Source organism: Bufo bufo, chromosome 6, assembly GCF_905171765.1.
Source record: "Bufo bufo chromosome 6, aBufBuf1.1, whole genome shotgun sequence".
NCBI classification, from domain to species: Eukaryota; Metazoa; Chordata; class Amphibia; order Anura; family Bufonidae; genus Bufo; species Bufo bufo.
The window spans coordinates 259,847,035-259,863,680 of NC_053394.1; the positions used below are offsets into that span (position 1 = coordinate 259,847,035).

Below are 16,646 nucleotides of genomic sequence, written 5' to 3' on the forward strand. Positions count from 1 at the left end.
GGGAGATTGTTGTCAAATGTACCACACAGCCAATACTTGCCAGATATTCCTGCGGCTCCATTAATGTTGCTGTAGGCCTCTTAGTAGCCTCCCAAACCAGTTTTCTTATCGTCTTTTCATCAATTTTGGAGGGACGTCCAGTTCTTGGTAATGTCACTGTTGTGCCATATTTTCTCCACTTGATGATGACTGTCTTCACTGTGTTCCATGGTATATCTAATGCCTTGGAAATTCTTTTGTACCCTTCTCCTGACTGATACCTTTTAACAATGAGATCCTTCTGATGCTTTGGAAGCTCTCTGTGGACCATGGCTTTTGCTGTGGATGCGACTAAGAAAATTTCAGGAAAGACCAACTAGAGCAGCTGAACCTTATTTGAGGTTAATCAGAGGCACTTTAAATGATGGCAGGTGTATGCTGACTCCTATTTAAAATGATTTTGAATGTGATTGCTTAATTCTGAACACAGTTACATCCCCAGTTATAAGAGGATGTGCACACTTATGCAACCACATTATTTTTTTTTTATTTTTGTTTTCTTCCCTCCACCTATAAGATTTCAGTTTTGTTTTTCAATTGAGTGGTACAGTTTATAGGTCACATTAAAGGTTGAAAAAGTTCTGATATGATTTATCTTTGTCTCATTTTTTTTTACATCACAGAAACCTGACATTTTAACAGGGGTTTGTAGACTTTTTATATCCACTGTATATTGGGTCTGCACACATACACAGGGCTCACAGCGGATAGGTTTGGTAGTGGGATCTGCCAGTCGACACCCTTCCGACAAAGGTATGCCCTTTCACCTGAGGTGATCGCAGGTGAGGCCTGCTCTAATCAAGGAGTAATGTTGATCGCAAATTTTTATCGCGAATATTGGAACTTCGAGAATTTGCGAATATATAGAATATAGTGCTATATCTTCATAATCGCGAATATTCTAGATTTTTTTTCATCAGTACCCATGATCCCTCACTGCTTCTTGCTTGTGGACCAATTCAGAATGCTGCAATATCTTTGACTTTAGGAGTAGTGTTGATTGCAAATTTTCGTATCGCGAATTGTTATTGCGAATTTTCCGATTGCCGATTTTTGCAATCAATAAAATAATGACTGGAGATCACGAATTCTCGAATATATGACGAATATTCACCCAAATATTCGCAAAATATCGCAAATTCAAATATTGCACCTGCCGCTCATCACTGTCAAGGAGGCATTAAACCAACCCTCTGTGTGTTAGTCAGGGGGAAGGAAAGGCTGAGGAGGCCTGTGAGTGAGAGAGAAAGGCTGAGGTTGGTGGACCAAGAGACGCCTGTGGAGAGAGGGTCGCATGGCCAGAGTCGGGCGGACTTCTGGGCCACAATCCCCCAAAGGTACTGATGTTGTGGTAGTCACAGCCTGGAAGCTGCTGGACTATTTGGGCTGAGAAAGCCGCATCTGATCACGTGTGTGAACTGTGTTCTTTAGAAGTGAGTCAGGGAATGAATTCTGTATTAGGTAGTGCCTAGACAGGCAGGAGTTATTTTGGTTGCTGTATTGTGCTAAAGTGCTAGAAAATAAAGCATCGTTTGGACTTCAATCAGGTTGTCTGCGAGAAATCTGTGATTGAGACCCCCTGAGAGAGAGCGATCCCTTACAGCATGCACACAGGGGTCTAGAATGTACACTTGTATGTGACTGTGAATATAATGCCAATGACATGCTTCCCAATCAGAACATTGGGATATATTTACAGTATATAAAAAATGTATTATACATACCATTTTGATGGTATTTCTCTTTAATAGCTAAGGCAAAATGGCCAAAACCAGTGGCCGCTTAAATATGGCCATCGAGATTTTACCTTGATGGCTACGATATAATGGCTGCCCCATAAGACCACATTTATATGGCTTCTGTTTGTTAGTGCCTCATTCCATGTGCAACTGCAGGACATGCGCAGAGGCTGGTGGGAGATGCCGCTTCCTGCCCACATCATCGGATTGTCAATGGTGCTCTTTGGTGTTGTGGGGGCTGTGGTTTTCTCCTACCTGGTTATCGGCATTCATGCTCTGCATCCACCATGCTTAGGGGATTATACAGGCACTTGGTAATTATTTACATCCACACCAGATATTTATTACACTGATACCTTGCTCTATAAGAACCCTCCATTCCCGTGACCCCATCCTCCATAGATATATGGACAATTCAGGTCGACATATATAATTTATGTATCAATTTTTAAAGTATGAGAGTTTTTGTAAGATTGAGTACATATATTAGCTTTAAAGGGAGTCTTTCACCTAAAATCACCATTATAGAACACTAACATCAGGATCTCCATTACATTCCCCAAATTAGAATGCTAACTTCCATATTGCCGTCCATCGCCGATTTTCTCAGAAAAACACTTGTATTCAATATGTTGCGTTCATGCAGCCGTTGCCCAGGCCCCTGGGCGCTTTTCATACGAAACCCCTCCCCTTTCACCCCTCTGGCCCTCCCTAGGTTCTTCTGATTACATCCCCCTCTTAGTGATAAATCCAGCGCCAGCGCTGTTCAACAGATTTGCAGCGCCTGCGCACTTCATTCCCCATTATGGGCAGAGGCACAAGAGCGTTTAATGCGCATGTTCCGGCCTGTACATCTTAATCTAGCCGTAGTAGTAGGCCACAGTTCCCCCTGGCTTCGGAAATATGCATCATTATCATTGAGGAGAAAGAGGATGAGATTGTGGATTGGATGGCTCACTCCTCCTCTGTCACAGCAAGATGATGTGGAGGTGACTTCTAAATATGACACCGATTTAGAGCCAGGGGTCAAAGCATTCCTCCTGTTCCTCCTCCTTGCAGACTCAGAAAAGCCTTTCAGTGCTGTCCTGTCTTCACTGCCCCTTCCTATTGGTGGCGCTTTCTTTTTTCCTAAGATGAGACAACAAAACCCCACCATGCCCTATGGCAGATAGTCAAGAGAGTCTCCCTGTTGACGACTTGTGTGAGAATAGTCAGCGTTTGACTGCCCTGAGGAGGAAGTTGACAGGGGAGCCCAGGAATAGCTGTGGTGGTAACAGTGTCACCCATAGCCACGGCATTTGTGGTAGGGGCAGTGGCAGTCAGGGCAAATGCAGGACAAGGAATTGGGAGGGGAGCCAAGGAGCCCACCATGATATATCACAGTCTTATAAAAGTGGCAGGGAGGTTGAGGACTCCGATGATGATTGTGTGTTTGACAAAACCTGGGAGTCAGATCGGGGTTAGGAGGAGGGTGGTTGCAACGGCAGCAATAAAGAACAGAGGCAATGTACAGCCAGAACCTCCAAAAAGAACTACCAGGGCCATATCTGCTTCAGGAACTGGTGATGTTGCTGACACTGTTGGGTGCATTAGACCCAAAACTTGCCAGAGCTAAATCAAGTTCGGATGGCTTTAGCTCTGCACAATTATCTCCCGTCTGGCAGTTTTTCTTCATGCTGTCTGAAGACAGATGCGTTGCCTTGTGCACGCACAGCAAGAGTTAAATAAGCCATGGACAGTCAAACACAAACATAGCTACCACAGCTATATTAAACCACATGAAATGGCATCACCCCGTCCCGTCGCCAAACAGAGGTGGCAGCCAGGTACCACAAGAAGAATTTCCTACTCCTCCTGGTATCTCTTGCGGCAGCCATGCCTCATCCAGAGGCAGTACACTGTCTTTCACATCATCGTTATCTCTTTCTGCTTCTCTTGCTGCTTTCCTTGCTCAGACTCCTCCTCCTTCTCTGTTCCATTGTCAGCTATCAATAAAGGGGAGCGTGGCCAGGAAATAACTTTACATACCCACAAATCCACTGCTGCACAAGCTTAATTCCCACATGGTAAAATTCCTGGTGGTGCAGTTACTACCATTTAGTGGAGTCCAAAAAATCCATCTTGGCTCTGTACTCTCACATGGTGGATAACATGGGCCACTCCTTGCAATTGTCACATGTGCGGCAAGGTACATGCCATGGTGGACACCTGGATCAGTTGTTACAGGAAAGGACAGTACGAGGGGTGTTCAATAAGTTATCTACCTGAATATGAAAACAACATTTTCGGAGAAAATTGAATTTACTACTTTGTAATCCCTACTTGTAATCCCCCTTGAACTCAGCGCACTTATTCCACTTCGCTTCCAGTGATTGGATGCCCTCAGAATAGAAGTAGGCTTCTTGTTGCTACTGGAACCCTGTAACCACCTTTGACTGCATTATCATCAGGAAAGCATTACCATGCAGAAATTTCTTCAGGTCTGGCCTGTAGGGTGGATGGTTAAAGGGGTTGTCCGGGTTCAGAGCTGAACCCGGACATCCCTCCATTTTCACCCCGGCAGTCCCCCTGACATGAGCATCGGAGCAGTTGATGCTCCGATGCTCTCCTTTGCCCTGCGCTAAATTGCGCAGGGCAAAGGCATTTTTAGGAGTTCCGGTGACGTACCGGGGCTCTCCATGGGGCTGACAGGAACCCCGGTGACGTCACCGGCACTTATGGGCGGGATTTAGCTCTGCCCTAGCCAGTAAAACGGCCGGTGACATCACCGAATACACTGCCGGGCGGAAGTTACCGCCCGGCAGTGTGTTATTGAAAACAAAAAAAGCCCATGCCCTGGGCACGGGAGCGCATTGGAGCATGAGATGGGTGAAAAAAAGGGTATGTCCGGGTTCAGCTCTGAACCCGGACAACCCCTTTAAGCTCTATGCAGCCACATTCCCTGATAGCAGCTTGTGTTTTGAAAGACTCATGAACTGGGACATTGTTGTGAAGCAGCAACACACCTGCCGGCAACTTCCTACAGGTTTTCTCTTTGATTGCCTGAAGTAATGCCTTCATTGTTGAAGGTGCCTCCAGTCTTGTGTGGCATGAATTCTAGTAATAAAACACCTTCTGTATCCCAAAAAAACATGATCTTTCTAGCTGACTGCTGCACACAAAATATCTTTGGAGTTGGTGACCCCTTGTGCTTCTATTGCATGGACTCTTGTTTGGTCTCAATATCATGGTGGTGGAGCCATGTATCATTCCCCATAATAATTCCAGAATAGAAGTCTCCTGGATTTTTTCTAAGAATGTCTGAATTATCTTGGCTAAATTGCTGGCGACAAGTTTTTTTGCTCAGGAGTCAAAATTCATAGAACCCACTGAGAACTGACCTTTTACATCATCAAAACATCATGAATGATACTGGAAACGGCAACTAAAAGAATTAATTCATGAGCTATAACATAGACCCGATAATTCATCACGGCCTCTACTTTACAGCACATTTCCTCTGAAGATGCTTTGAAAAGGTTGCCCTGAACGGAGGTCATCTTCAATTGATTCCATACCCTATTTTAACTGCTTAGCCCAAAACTTTACTTTACCATATACAGCAATCATTCTTTTATGGATTTCTTTATGCTTCTTTTCTTGCCAGCCTGTCACTTCCAGTGCTTTCATCAGACTGAACTCTACTGTGTGTGTTGTGTGTCCAGATCTGTCTCAACCTGCTCAGACAAGCTCAGCTCTCTAACACTGACAGAACATGCTGGGGTAGATAACTTATTGAACACCCTTCGGACATGTATTTCATGGTCCACCGGGTGTTTTTGTAGTACATCAAGCAGCAAAAATCCTGCTGGCTGTCACCCCATCAACTCCAACTGGGCAAGGTAGTCAGTGACAATGGCCGCAGCATAGTGGCCACGCTGAACCTGGGGGAAATAGCACATTCAGACCCCTTTAGACCTCCATGTTAGACCCCCTCATCAGACCTCAGATCAGACCCAAAATAAATTAATTCACTTACCTCTCCTGCTCCACTGGCACTCTCCCGGTCCGGCAGCATCTCTCCTGCAGCCACTCTCCCTGATGTTCTCCAGGCCCGCACTGCACTGTGACCTGTCTGCGTACAACGTCAGGTCATAGTGTGCACTACGTTGTTTTGCTGATAAAAGAAAGACTTCAGTCTTCAGAAAGACTTCAGTCTCGGATACTCTTTAAAGCAGGCATCTCAAACTCGCGGCCCTCCAGCTGTTGTAAAACTACAACTCCCACAATGCCCTGCTGTAGGCTGATACCTGTAGGCTGTCCGGGCATGCTGTCAGTTGTTGTTTTGCAACAGCTGGAGGGCCGCGAGTTTGAGATGCCTGCTTTAAAGAGAGACTACAAATACCAATTTAAGGATGGTAAGTTTATTAAGTCCATAATAATAATCAGGCAAATGTATGTCCTTCTTTTGCAAGTTAAATATATGCAAAGAATAAAGAACTTACATCACTGATTAAGTAAACTTCATCTGTCAGCGACATTTCAGCTGGGAAGCCCATTCAATGAAAGCAGTCAAAGGCTCGATTGGGTTATTTACGAACTAATATATGCCAGTTTTCTGGCATATATCTGTAGCAGATTGTGGCACAAAGGTTATTTGCACTGCAATCTGTGATATATTTTTTTTTTTCCTGCTCACGCCAGGTCTGAAAAACAGTGCGTGGTGTGGGCTGGCCACCAGGCCCGTCTCATCTATCATTTTCTACGCCTGTTTAGGAAGCAGGCATAGATTTAGACCAGTGGTAGCTGCACAGAGGTTATGTAGAGGCCGGCGCCTCTACATAACTTTGGCAGAGCCACAGCCAGTGCCGGGATTATTAAGACCGGCGTCTAAAATGATGACCCCCTAGGTCCCTACGCAAGGCGTCCCCTCGTAGGAGGAGCTTCTGACTTCCCCCAAAGAGTTACTGCTTTTATATAGATTTAAAAAAAGAATTTCACTCTCTAGTGGAATGAAGCCAACACATGCACACTACAAGGGTCACTGTCTATATCCTGTTCATCCATTATTATTCCAGACCCTGGAATGGCCAATTTCCGGATCTGAAATAAATCAAAATTCTTAAAACAACTATGAGCAGACCAGGTATAACTCTGGATTCTCAAAACAACCAGGAGCTTCTCCAAACAACCTGGAGTTTCACAGGCTAGAAACAAAATCCAAATGATCAGAAACAAAATTTTCACACTTTATAAGTCCTGACGCTGTACGCAGTCAGTACAGTGCAGTGCAGAACTGGAGACCCGGAGAAGACTAGGGAGGGTGAGTGCAGTGCTTCACTCCTAACACCTCCTGCGTACTAGTGAGCGCTTCTATAATAGAATCGCTCACTAGTATTCGAGTTATAAGACACACTGCATCTTATAAAGTGAAAAGTACAGTAATTGCTGGTGCGCCACTGACAAGAGGGCCCTGTGTGCCCCCCTGGCTTTAGAGCCCGGTCGTATTTGTGACCCCCTATAGCTACGCCACTGTGTTATATACCAATTTCCAGAGCAACTGGAGTCAGTTTGGTTTGGGACAAAGCAATTCAGGTCCAAACTGAACTTTTTAAAAAATTTGGCGAACCAGAACTGAACCGTATCTCAAAAGGTTTGCTGATCTCTACATGGGATGTAGGGAAGCGTTTGTTAGTCTCTGAAAAGTGGAATCCAAAGAGCCAGGCGCACAGAGGAAGATGTTTTAGATCCTTTGAAAAGAGGATTCCCATCCCTAGTGGGACCCATCACATTTTCTCGGTAACAAGAACCTGTGAAAAAGAAAACTCTCTAGATGAGCTATAAAAGTGCTGGTAAACTGGCCCAATGGTAATGGAAGTGTGTGGAAAAACACTATTTTCTTTTGTCATCGGTGCCTAAACAGAAAACCATTTGATCTTTGTCATGCGCCCTTTCCTTTATGTACACCACTGGTTGGGGGATTCCAACTTTTGAAGTGATGAAACCTGCATAGGAGCCACTGAAACTTACAGTTAGTGAAGTCTTAGCAGATTATAATGGACATAATTAAAGAGTTATATAAAAACTCCTGTAAACAGCCTAAAATAACAAATGAATGTATACCCACCAATTTTTCTCCTTTCTTTCTTCCTGCGCTTTACTGTGGTCCTCACCACTGCTATTTGTTTTTCTGGCTGCAGCAGTGATGTTCTGTGCACACAGGTCACTCCAACAACCCCCTTAAATAGACTAAAATGCATGTGTCCAAGAATAAATCACTTCAAATATGAGCTAGAAAAGAGCCAGTGTTGGATAACAGTGTAGGTAGAATTGCAACAGATATTCAATTTATTTGCAATAGGCAACCCATTTCCATAATTATACGTCATATAAGATAAAAGCTTTACTTGTTTTTCTTCATCTTTAGTAGAACACTTTCTATCACTCACTATCAAAGTGAAGCTGTACCTTTTGGATACATTTACCCCAAAACATTTAGTAATATGCATTGGTTTCTTATGGCTGGCACCTGGAGCCCTCCTAGATTTGGGATTGACATGGTAAAAAATGTTTGATCTCAGTTGGTTAAGGGCATTCCGTATTAAAATACTACTGTCAGATTCCCACCCCTGAGATCAAGCTGAAAACCAGTGGGAAGGAGTGGCGCAGGGTAATCATTGGTTGCAGGGGCGTAGCTAAAAGCTCATGGGCCCTGGTGCAAGACTTCAGGTTGGGCCCCCCTACCCTCAATGCTTTCTGGCCAGGGACCGGGAAGCACATAGTCTTTGTGCTGCCTGAGGCAAAAATTGAAACCGCACCCCCCCCCTGCAGTTTAAAGCCGTGTCACGAAGGGTCCTCTATAACATGGTAAGTGATAACTAATAGATCGGTGGGGATCCTATGGTTGGGACCCCTACCAATCATGAGAACAGAGACCCGTGCCCCATCGGGTTCCCCCGAATTGAACAGAGTGGCCAGTCGGGCATGCACTGAGCTATCTCTAGAACTCTGATAGAAATTAATGGACCGGCTGAGCATGCTTGACAGGCTGCTCAGTTCATTTCAGGGGGCCTCATGGGAGTCCCCATTCTCGTGATCAGTGGGGTCCCAGTGGTAGGACCCCCACCGATCTAATAGTTATCCCCTATCCTATGTATAGGGGATAACTTAATATAACCAGAGTACCCTTTTAAATGACTACACATTCTGCCATAGTAGACTAACAGAAACGTTTAAAAAGTATTTTTGGACTAATGTGCATAGTAAATGTAATACAAACTGTCTATATAGCAAAATTGTTTGGAAAATAACATACCGTTATATGGAGTAAATGAGGAACATCACATTTGTATCAACATACTATAACTATACCAAATAAATCACAATAAAACTAATGGAATAGAAGGAATATATTGAATAAAATGAATCACTTATTATTTAAAATGCAAATATATGTATATTTTATTAACTCTGTGACAAGAAAGTGTGAGGGGTTTCTTGACCAATACCTAACACTTACTGCCCTGCCAAGACCTTAAGGGAAGCCAGTAACTTTATCCTGCCTAAATGTCATCTGTATGGCCATAAAAAGACTCATGTTAAATGTTACATTGTTACTTATGTAGAGTCAGGCCAATTGGCCTATGATAAAAGTAAAATAATTAACAAATCCGATAATTATCTAGTACCACAGTAATAGACATGAGAAAACCAGGCCTTTAGCATGAAAAAGAACAGCATATATACAAGTACACTTTTTTTGGTAGAGGGGGGAAAACTATTAAGTATTGTATATTGATTTATTATCCTTGACAATATAACTTCTAATTTAGCTAGATATATGCATATTATCCACACAACCCAGGGTATAAATTTAAAGATTCTTGTGTTGCAATTTTTGGTATCAAGTCTAAACTGTGGAGGTACAAGAAGTAAGTCTGTCTCAACAGCTAAAAGGTCTAAGGTACAGAGGAGGGAGCCAGCCTAGTAAAAATCTCAGAAGGGTTCTTACGTTACCCAAAGAGCATTTGGCTGAGGTCTATATTCATCTCATTCTCGGGAGGTTAGCCTTGCTGCCTCAGCAAGATTCCCTTGCAGACAGCTTCAATTACAGAACAAACATATCATGACTTATAAAAATAAAAGTGATTATATGCATACTGCATATAGTGTAGAAAAAATATATTACAATTTTTGTTATTTTATAGAATTTCTTTAGTTTGCCATCACAGTTGACATCATCATAACAGTCATAACAATACATACCTTGGATGAGAAATTGATGGTCAATGTAATGGCCTCTCTTCTTCTATAGCTGACGTAATCTGAATGTCGCTCACTCTTTCACTTGGTTTCTTGGGGTTCACTATGGCAGAGAGCAGCAGGAGAAGAAGAAGGACGTGTGCACTGGGGGGTCTGCACAGCACAAAGTGCTGATGCAAAGTGCAGTATATTTGACTCTTGGATGTTGCTTGCAGTGGCATCCTGGAGTTTATTAATAGTAAAAGGAGTAAGGAGGATCTCAGATGGCAAGAGCATAGAAGAGGGAAGGAAAAAAGGTGGATCTCAGCAGTCCTGAAGTCTCAATTCATACTGTGATGTAAATCAGCTTTTAAAATGTTATTCTCTACCAGATAAATAGTAGTACGTAAATTAGCAATGAAGAAAATCTGATGGCAGTATATACTGGATATAACTACAGGGAGTGCAGAATTATTAGGCAAGTTGTATTTTTGAGGATTAATTTTATTATTGAACAACAACCATGTTCTCAATGAACCCAAAAAACTCATTAATATCAAAGCTGAATATTTTTGGAAGTAGTTTTTAGTTTGTTTTTAGTTTTAGCTATTTTAGGGGGATATCTGTGTGTGCAGGTGACTATTACTGTGCATAATTATTAGGCAACTTAACAAAAAACAAATATATACCCATTTCAATTATTTATTTTTACCAGTGAAACCAATATAACATCTCAACATTCACAAATATACATTTCTGACATTCAAAAACAAAACAAAAACAAATCAGTGACCAATATAGCCACCTTTCTTTGCAAGGACACTCAAAAGCCTGCCATCCATGGATTCTGTCAGTGTTTTGATCTGTTCACTATCAACATTGCGTGCAGCAGCAACCACAGCCTCCCAGACACTGTTCAGAGAGGTGTACTGTTTTCCCTCCTTGTAAATCTCACATTTGATGATGGACTACAGGTTCTCAATGGGGTTCAGATCAGGTGAACAAGGAGGCCATGTCATTAGATTTTCTTCTTTTATACCCTTTCTTGCCAGCCACGCTGTGGAGTACTTGGACGCGTGTGATGAAGCATTGTCCTGCATGAAAATCATGATATTTCTTGGCCCAGTCTTGACGTTTCAGCTTGTGTGTCTTGTTCAGTGGTGGTCGTCTTTCAGCCTTTCTTACCTTGGCCATGTCTCTGAGTATTGCACACCTTGTGCTTTTGGGCACTCCAGTGATGTTGCAGCTCTGAAATATGGCCAAACTGGTGGCAAGTGGCATCTTGGCAGCTGCACGCTTAACTTTTCTCAGTTCATCAGCAGTTATTTTGCGCCTTGGTTTTTCCACACGCTTCTTGCGACCCTGTTGACTATTTTGAATGAAACGCTTGATTGTACGATGATCACGCTTCAGAAGCTTTGCAATTTTAAGAGTGCTGCATCCCTCTGCAAGATATCTCACTATTTTTGACTTTTCTGAGCCCGTCAAGTCTTTCTTTTGACCCATTTTGCCAAAGGAAAGGAAGTTGCCTAATAATTATGCACACCTAATATAGGGTGTTGATGTCATTAGACCACACCCCTTCTCATTACAGAGATGCACATCACCTAATATGCTTAATTGGTAGTAGGCTTTCGAGCCTATACAGCTTGGAGTAAGACAACATGCATAAAGAGGATGATGTGGTCAAAATACTAATTTGCCTAATAATTCTGCACACAGTGTATGCCAGTGTAACAGAGATAATTCACATGTCCACTTGTCCAGATTGTGAGGAGTTGATCTTAAAAACTAACGTTCTGTTGTTATACATAATACTTTGTTGATCCTATCTCTTGGTCACGTGAAGAAGCAGTTGAACAATAATGTTCATCTGCACCACATTTCCCTAAAGTGGTTGTACCATTTCGTAATGCTTGTCCATAATACCTATTAGGGTACGGCCACAAAGTCAAGTTTCTTGCATGCAATTTTGGAAGCCAAAATCAGGAGTGGATCATAAAAGGAGAGAAAGTATAATTGGCAGATAAAACTTCTCCAATTTTTTAATTCACTTTTGGTTTTGGCTTCCAAAACTGCATCAAGAAACATGACTGTGTGGCCATACCCTTAGAGTAAATAGAGATCTTATATGGAGCTCCACCGCTGTAGACCACAAAATGCAGCTCTATCAGTTGTAGTAAACAGAGCTGGTAACTATACAGGGAGTGCAGAATTATTAGGCAAGTTGTATTTTTGAGGATTAATTTTATTATTGAACAACAACCATGTTCTCAATGAACCCAAAAAACTCATTAATATCAAAGCTGAATATTTTTGGAAGTAGTCTTTAGTTTGTTTTTAGTTTTAGCTATTTTAGGGGGATATCTGTGTGTGCAGGTGACTATTACTGTGCATAATTATTAGGCAACTTAACAAAAGACAAATATATACCCATTTCAATTATTTATTTTTACCAGTGAAACCAATATAACATCTCAACATTCACAAATATACATTTCTGACATTCAAAAACAAAACAAAAACAAATCAGTGACCAATATAGCCACCTTTCTTTGCAAGGACACTCAAAAGCCTGCCATCCATGGATTCTGTCAGTGTTTTGATCTGTTCACCATCAACATTGCGTGCAGCAGCAACCACAGCCTCCCAGACACTGTTCAGAGAGGTGTACTGTTTTCCCTCCTTGTAAATCTCACATTTGATGATGGACCACAGGTTCTCAATGGGGTTCAGATCAGGTGAACAAGGAGGCCATGTCATTAGATTTTCTTATTTTATACCCTTTCTTGCCAGCCACGCTGTGGAGTACTTGGACGCGTGTGATGGAGCATTGTCCTGCATGAAAATCATGTTTTTCTTGAAGGATGCAGACTTCTTCCTGTACCACTGCTTGAAGAAGGTGTCTTCCAGAAAATGGCAGTAGGACTGGGAGTTGAGCTTGACTCCATCCTCAACCCGAAAAGGCCCCACAAGCTCATCTTTGATGATACCAGCCCAAACCAGTACTCCACCTCCACCTTGCTGGCGTCTGAGTCGGACTAGAGCTCTCTGCCCTTTACCAATCCAGCCACGGGCCCATCCATCTGGCCCATCAAGACCCACTCTCATTTCATCAGTACATAAAACCTTAGAAAAATCAGTCTTGAGATATTTCTTGGCCCAGTCTTGACGTTTCAGCTTGTGTGTCTTGTTCAGTGGTGGTCGTCTTTCAGCCTTTCTTACCCTGGCCATGTCTCTGAGTATTGCACACCTTGTGCATTTGGGCACTCCAGTGATGTTGCAGCTCTGAAATATGGCCAAACTGGTGGCAAGTGGCATCTTGGCAGCTGCACGCTTGACTTTTCTCAGTTCATGGGCAGTTATTTTGCGCCTTGGTTTTTCCACACGCTTCTTGCGACCCTGTTGACTATTTTGAATGAAACGCTTGATTGTTCGATGATCACGCTTCAGAAGCTTTGCAATTTTAAGAGTGCTGCATCCCTCTGCAAGATATCTCACTATTTTTGACTTTTCTGAGCCTGTCAAGTCCTTCTTTTGACCCATTTTGCCAAAGGAAAGGAAGTTGCCTAATAATTATGCACACCTAATATAGGGTGTTGATATCATTAGACCACACCCCTTCTCATTACAGAGGTGCACATCACCTAATATGCTTAATTGGTAGTAGGCTTTCGAGCCTATACAGCTTGGAGTAAGACAACATGCATAAAGAGGATGATGTGGTCAAAATACTCATTTGCCTAATAATTCTGCACGCAGTGTAGAGCTGGTCCCATTGAAGTAAACTTTTTATATTTCTCTCTACAGAGCTGTGTAAGAGTTATTTTTCACAGTGCGACAATAGTTTTTATTGATACCTTTACAGGGTATATATGACTTTATCAATCTTTATTAAATTTTTTAGAAGGCAAAGCGACCAAAAACAGTCATTCAGGCATTTTTATTTTGTTTTTCATTACACCGATCAACTTATGGGATAAATACTTTCATATTTTAATTGTTTAGGGATTATCAGATGTGATACCACAGTTTTTTTGTGTATTTATATTTGTAAATGTGGTAAGGGGTGATTTTTTATTTTTTTTTGCTTTATATTTATCCCTTCCTAGGAGACTCAAACATCCAATCATTAAATCTCTATCATAGACTGCAATTATTTACTTTTGCAGCCAATAGTAAAATTGATAGCACTACCACAGAACCAAGTGCACCAGCAGACCAGAGGAACCCATACAAACTCAGGACATGGAACAGATGACAAACGGGAACCAACACACAAACAGATGCCTGGACCCCAAGCGGAATGGAAGCATGGCGGTCTCAGGCAGAGGTGCACACAGACTAGAGATCCTCCCTCCGGAGAATGCAGAAGCCCTCTCACGAAGGCAGAACATGCACAGGACAGAAGCAGTAAGGCACTGCAGGCAAGATATGACACAGACTGGATCAGAAGCAGAAGGCACTGCCAGGCTGGACATAGAACAGACAAGATCAGAGGCAGTTAGCACTGCCAAACTATCAGATGCAGTTAGAGCACTGCTAGGCTAAACATGGAACAGAGTCAGAGGCGGCTCTTCCATTAGGCCACTTAGGCCGCCGCCTAAGGCCTCGCTCTGGTGGGTGCCTCACCAGTGGCGTTGTGAGGGGGGTGCGGCGGGTAACAGTGGCAGCGGCGGCAGGGCACAGGGAGAAGCGTTCATCTCCATAGTCATCTGTATTGCCGTCCTCAGGACGGCGATACAGATGACTGTGTGTGGTGGGGCAGCGGAGGGAGAGGCGTCTTTCTTCCCTGTTCCTCTGATAGGCTGCGGGCCTTGTGGCGGCAGCCTTTCAGAGGCTGGTTCAGGTGGCACGATGACGTCATCTCGCCGCCTGAGCCGTACATCGCGGGACACAGGCCGGAAGAGGCCTGCATCGCATCTCTGCCATAAGGAGGTAAGTATAGAGGGGGAAGAGAGGCACTTGTTACTGGCACATGATTTGGGGGGAGAGGCACTTGTTACTGGCACATTATTTGGGGGGGGGGAGGCACTTGTTACTGGCACATGATTTGGGGGGGAGAGGTACTTGTTACTGGCACATGATGGGGGGCATCTATGTGGGCACTTTTTACTGGCACATTATTGGGGGCACTTTTTACTGGCACATTAGGGGGGGCACTATGGAGAAGGGGGGAAGGATCACAATGGGGCATCTACTGGGGGCCCTAAATCAAATATTATGGGGGTCACTATGGGGGCTTCTACTAGGGGCCCTATATACTGGCACACATTATGGGGGGCACTATAGAGAAGTGTGGGGGAAATGAGCACTATGGGGGCATCTACTGGGGGTCCTATATACTGGCATGCATTATGAGGGGGCACTATGGAGAAGTGGGTGAGAAGAGCACTATGGGGGCATTATATAGGGGCATTTAATACTGGCACCCATTTTGGTGCCACTATGTGGAAGGGGGGAGAGAAGCATTATGGGGGCATCTATGTGGGGCAGTCTATAGGGGCATTTTATACTGGCACATTATGAAGGGCCCTATGGGGACGGGGAGGAGCACTATGGGGGTATCTTCTGGGGGCACAATATAGGAGTATTTTATACTGGCGCAAATTATAGGGGCACTACGGGCACCTTAGCTCAACTGGGGGCACTAACAGTTTTTTGTAGTGGCACACAGTACGGGTCATTTGATCACTTGAGGGCACTCTGGGGACATTGGCTCTACTGGGGCACTAAGACGAAGTTGTTGTTTTTACTGCCACACAACAGGGCATTTTTTTGTACTGGCGCACATTATAAAGGGGCTTTATTACAACTGGGGGACTATGGGAACATTATTAATTCTGGGACACAATTACTGTTGGGGGCACTGTAGGAGCACTATTACTACTAAGTGCACTCTGACACAGAATTATTACTATTGCTGGGATTTTGAGGAGCACTATTACTGTGAGGGCACCCTGGCACAGTATCAACTTAGCACAGTTATTTTTGGGGAACATTATGGTTACACTATTAGTGTCAGGGGCACTATTTGATGGTGCAGTTATTTTTTAGAGCTTTGTGTTCCAATAATTATTGAAGGGGGCACTATCTGTGTGTAACTAGTATTTTAAGGGGGTTTATCTGTTTCTACAGTATAGTTTTGGGGGGCACAGCGTCTCAGTATTGGGGGTGCATGATGGGATGTTGAGAAGGTGGGAGGAAAAGTAGGAAACTAAGATGTCTGTCTGTCAAACTCTGCAGAGATGAGAGATGGCTGAAAGAAATCATCATGGCGGTCTGGTCTGAATGGAGAAGATGAAGAAAGAGAACATCTATATCAAAGGAGACAACACTGGATGTAAGAGGTATGTGGCTCTGTATTAGGCTGCCTTCACATATGCGTTAGTGATTCTGTCAGGCTGTTCCAGTTGAGAACAGCCTACTGGAATTTACTGCATCTGGCACTGCTTTAACTTTGATTTCTTTCAACATATTTTTTGTTATATGGCTATATGGCTTCGGGGGGAAATAGGGGGGGCTTCGGGGGCTGGGGGGGGTGATTAAGGATACTATACCAAGTGTTTTTGTTTATAGTTGATCTTTATTATCGCTTGCATATCGTGTTCGTGGGGGCATCATGTTCGAGTTTCGGCTAAGGCCTCA

At 43.4% G+C, this 16,646-nt stretch overlaps 1 protein-coding gene across 1 annotated transcript in view; it reads right to left on the reverse strand.

Annotated features, from left to right (window-relative positions):
• Positions 1–10,211, reverse strand: part of MYOZ1 (myozenin 1) — a 47,819-nt gene extending 37,608 nt beyond the window's left edge. The window contains exon 1 of the mRNA XM_040437544.1: positions 10,023–10,211. The gene's annotated coding sequence lies outside the window, so the exon portion shown is untranslated. The remainder of the gene's footprint in view (positions 1–10,022) is intronic.
• Between the last annotated feature and the right edge of the window lie 6,435 nt (positions 10,212–16,646).